At 35.4% G+C, this 5,326-nt stretch overlaps 1 protein-coding gene across 1 annotated transcript in view; it reads right to left on the bottom strand.

Moving 5' to 3' along the window:
* LOC138711997 (copine-8-like) overlaps window positions 1-5,326 on the bottom strand; it is an 82,639-nt gene that overhangs the window by 26,997 nt on the left and 50,316 nt on the right. The window lies entirely within an intron of this gene.

Raw genomic sequence — 5,326 nt, 5'->3', positions numbered from 1 at the left:
CTGTGACAGTGAAGACAAAATTTTCGTTTATTTATTAACAGTGATACAAGAAAGATGGTAGTTCTAGTACATGTCATCTAGCATCAAAATATGAAATTGACAAATTTTTCCTATTATTCAATGCATCACACAGGGCTAAATGGTTCTCTCCGTAACTATATTGAGTTCTTGCACAAATTAAAAATATTTAGCCTAAATAAATGTTTTGGAAGTGGTTATGGTCAGCTTCTTGTCTAAAAGTCAACACTTTCTAGTTTTGAATCTATTTTCTGTTTATAAAGCTTGTATTTTTGGCATCTTTTTCAATTTACTTTTTGTGAAGAAAATACCATATTCCACATTTTTAATTGGACCTTATACAGACAATAAATCTACGTAAATTTATGAGATAGCAATTTAATCTAAGGAGTTCACACAGAATTCGCTATACATAACAGGTTTGTTCCAGCACAGTTCAGAATCGATTTTGAACTGCCTGTTCATGTGCAGTAGCTCAATGTACGTTTCAACAAGACTAGAACTGATTCCAAACTGATATGAACTCCCAGTTCCCTGTTCCAACGTGCTTTAGAACTCGTTCGGAATGAGTGATTCTCAATTAAGAGAGCTGGAAATTCTGAACTGCTGACGCATGTACAGATGGTTTAATCTGAAATGCTTCGAGAATAGGTAGGTTAAAATTAAAAAAAGTCTATCATGAGTGATTTGGAAGGTGATAGCAATATCATCATCATCGTCATCATCATCATCATCATCATCCACAGGGATTAGGCCTTTCGACCTGTTCCGTCCTCTCAAAGAAATTGATCTCTCCATCTCTTTGTAGGCCTTCCTCTGTCTCTCTTGCCTTTGGGTTTGTACTCTAGAATCTTTTTAGGAATACGGTATTCTGGCATTCTTTGTACGTGTTCATAATATTTTTCTTGGTATTCTTCATCATCATCATCATCATCATCATCATCATCATCATCATCATCATCATCACGCTTTAGGCCTCTCGACCTGTTGCGAACTTCATACATATTGCTTATTCTTGGTCTTGCCATAGTTTTCTTGGTCTACCAATACTACAGAAGCCCTTAGGTTGATACCCGAAGATTAATTTAGGCAGTCTTTCATCACTCATTCGTTCTACATGGGATCTCCAATTCTGTCTATATTCCACAATTTTGTTGTTTAAGTTGTAGATATTCAGTGATTGCCTGATTTCTTCGTTTCGTATTCTGTCCCTCCTTGTTACACCCATCACTGAGCGAAGGAACAGCATTTCTGAAGCTTGAATTCTACTTTTATCTCTATTGGTGAGGACCCACGATTCTGCTCCATATAAGCCCACTGGTACTGCCATTGTCTTATAAAACTTCAACATTGTTTCCTTCCTTGCCTTGTTTTTTAAAGTTCTAGTTATTGTACCACACATTCGGTTGAATATTTCCGTTTTTTGTTTGACATCCGCTTCTTCAAAAGGCGATAGTGTGTAATCAAGGAATTTGAACTGGTTGACTTGTTTAATCAATTTATTATTAATAACAAACTTGCAACGAATTTGCGTTGGACTTTGGAATGCTATAGATTCTGTTTTATCATTTGAAATTTCAAAGTTATACACCTCTATTATTTTCTGCAATTCAAACAGAGCTCGTTGGAGTGTATATTCAGAATTTGAGACAATTACTTGATCATCAGCAAACATAAGTGTAAGGACAAAGTTATCACTGTTTATGTCATTGTCAAAACCCAACTGTAATAATTTTCTCTTCCATACTCTAATGGTGTCGTCAATATACAAATTAAACAATATAGGTGACATACAACAGCCCTGTCGGACACCCATGTTGATATATTTGGATTTAATGTCTTCAGAGTTTATCTTAATGCTTATTTGGGTCCCTTTATAGAGGTTCTGTAATATTTTTATGAGGTGCTTAGGTATTCCCCTTCTATCCATAATTTCCCAAAGCTTACTCCTCAGCACTCGATCAAAAGCCTTGACATAATCTATGAATACAATGTAGGTGATCTGATTCCATTCTCTCCTGCTGAATATGTTGTCAGCGCAAGATCTACCCTTACGAAACCCAGCCTGTTCTTCCAGTAGAATACTTTCAACAATTGGTCGGAGGCGGGAAGCAAGTATCCTGGTGTAGAGCTTGTACCCAGAATTCAAAATGCTGATTCCTCTATAGTTGTTGAGGTTAGATCTATCTCCTTTCTTAAATATGGGAACAACAATAGCTTCTTTCCATTGGTTTGGGATCTCCTGTTGTCTCCAGCAATGGTTAAGAAATTCTAATATTCTGAGCTTGGTTTCTTCTGATGCGTATTGAAATAGCTCTATATTAAGGTTATCAGTTCCTGGAGCTTTTCGGTTATGGAGTTCATTAAGTGCAGTCTGCAGTTCTTTATATTCAATACTATCTATATTATTTGACTCAGTTGTTAAGATTTCATCTGGAGAGATTGTTTCGTTATCAGTGTGCCAATGCATTTTGCAGAATTGAAGCCAAGCTCTTTGGTCAAAACAAGCAAGACTTGCAGCATCTTTTTCTTCCTTATTAAGATGTTTCATTATCTTGTATGCTAATGTCTGTCTTCCATGTATATCGTGTTCTATATTTGATACATATTTATCCCACGACTCTCTGTGAGCTTGTCTAACTAATTTTTTTACAACTCTTGCTTGTGCCTGATACTGTTCTTTATCCTCTGGTCTTTGTCGGGACATCCATTTTAGATAAAGGTGTCGTTTCTTCTCTATCTCTTTTTCTAGTTCTTCATTCCATATATAGAGACCTTTTTTTCTTCTTCCTGATATTTCGAAGTCCCAATACCTCTAAAGCTGTATTTTCTATTGTTCTTTTGATCTTGGACCATTCTACTTCAATATCAGTAGTTACGTCGTTATCTTGTAAATGGTGTTTCATCCTATTGACATAGAGGTTCCTTATTGAATAATCTGATAGAAGATTCGTTTTCCATCTTTTCTCACTATTTCCTTTGGTAGTTGATGATTTATCTTTATACCACTTAGTTTTAAGTGCCACATCTCCTCTCAGCAAATAGTGATCTGATCCTATGTCGCTACCTCTATAAACTCTCACGTTTTGAAATAATTTACCTAGTTTCTCGTATGACATGAAGTAGTCAATGATGGACTTCTGACCTCTGGCTGTCCAGGTGTAGCAGTGGATGTCTTTATGTTTAAAGAAGGTGTTCTCGATCCGAAGTTTACTGAAGTTTGCAAAGTCTCTTAAAGTTCTTCCATTGGAGTTAATGGTCAGCTCTCCATGTGGACCCATTATTCTATCTATTGGTACACTTCCTACACGAGCATTCAAATCTCCAGTAAGTAGGATGTAATCATTCTTATTTACACCTTCAAAAATCTTCTGTAGATGTTGGTAGAAATCTTGTGATTCTTCTTTTTTTCCTTCCTCTGGAGCATATACACCTAGCACTGTGAGGAAACCTCGATCAATCCTGAATCTACAGCTGACGATTCTCTCGCTATACCATGAATAGGATTCAATACGTCTACTCCATATGTTGTTGATAAGCGAGGCTACTCCAGCAACTGCTCGTCTTGGTATTCTTTTATTTTATTATTTAAGTTGAATATGTTCAGCTCGTCTCTTATCGTTTCATTATATTGTCTGTCTGTTCTTCTGTATCCAGCTACCGATCTCAAAAATCTCATTTCTGATACTTCTATTTTGCGCTTTTGGTTTTCTGTTAGGGTCCAGCATTCTGAGCCATACAAGAGAGATGGGACTGCCAAGACCTTGTAAAACTTCAAAATGGTTTCTTTCCTTGTTTTGTTTAATAGGATTCTTTTAAGCGTTCCACATATTTGATTAAAATTTTGTAATTTTCTTTGTTGATCTAATTCTCTTGTGTTTCCAATTTCACAGCCCAGGTATTTAAAATCTCTTACTTGCTCTACTATATTGTCGTTAATTAAAATTTTACATCGTACCTGTGTTTTCCCTTGGAAAGCTAAAATTTTTGTTTTTGTTGGAGATATTGTTAAATTATAGTTTGAGGCTGTGATTTGTAATTCATATATTAGTTTCTGAAGACCATCCTCTGAAGCAGCTATTACTAATTGATCATCTGCAAATAAAAGAGTTGTTAAAACTGTTTTGTACAATTTCTTTGTTGATTCTATCCAGTCTTGTATGACTTTGTCAATATATAAATTAAACAATGCAGGCGACAGCGGACACCCTTGTCTTACTCCTAGGTTTGTTAAAATGTTTTCTTTACTTCTTCTTGTGCCACTTGTTATTTGTATTTTTGTTTCTGTGTAAAGGCTCTGAATAGCTCTTATGAGATGTAGTGGAAAACCTTTTCCCTTTAGTATATCCCATAATAGGTTCCTTTGTACATTATCGAAGGCTTTTACGTAATCTATAAAGCCAATATACATTGGAAGATTATATTCTCTTCTCTTTTCTACCAGCTGGGAAATTGTAAATACACAATCTATACACGAACGGCCTTTCCTGAATAAATGCTATTGTTCTAGTAATATATTTTCTGATATTATGCTTAACCTTTTCGATAAAATCTTTGCATATGCTTTATACGAGGAATTCAGGAGCCTTATTCCTCTATAGTTCGAGCAGTTATTCCTATCTCCTTTTTTATGTAGTGGTATTATTAAGGCTTCTTTCCATTTATCCGGTATAAATCCATTTTTCCAACACATATTTATCAATTCTAAAAACTTGTCTAAAAATGTTTCATTTGCATATTTTAGTAATTCATCGTTTATTTCGTCTGTGCCTGGGGATTATCTGTTTCTAATTGTTTTTAGGGCTTCTTTTAATTCCTCCAAAGTAATGGGATCTATATCTGGATCATTCTCTTCTAAACTCCAAGGAGGATCGTTTTTATCTGTCCATAATTCAACATAGTATTGCTCCCAATCATTCAATGTTATAGCAATATATTTTACGAAGAATTAAGTTCGGAAGATAAATACGAGGCGTGTTCTTAAAGTAAGTTCCGTTTTCAATTATAGCCGTCGCATTGCTGCAATCGTTATTTTGCACATGTGTGTTTTCTTCTTCAGTCCTCAGGCAAGCTGTGCATGCAGTTTCAGAGCTTCAGTCCGTGTGTGTGGTTAGTTGTGATCAGTTGAAATGTTTAAAGTGATCGAGCACCCCGCCAACTGTGAGAATGATTTTTATATTGCAGGCCTACTGAAATAATTTCGCATCATAAAGTTCACTGTTGTGAAAATTAATGCCCCTTCACTCTATGCTCAAATTTAGCCACAGTAGTTACAAAAAGGACAAAGTGGGTAATTTCAGGAAAGTAG

Source organism: Periplaneta americana, chromosome 13 (genome assembly GCF_040183065.1).
Source record: "Periplaneta americana isolate PAMFEO1 chromosome 13, P.americana_PAMFEO1_priV1, whole genome shotgun sequence".
NCBI lineage: Eukaryota > Metazoa > Arthropoda > Insecta > Blattodea > Blattidae > Periplaneta > Periplaneta americana.
This window is presented reverse-complemented; position numbering and strand designations above follow the sequence as displayed.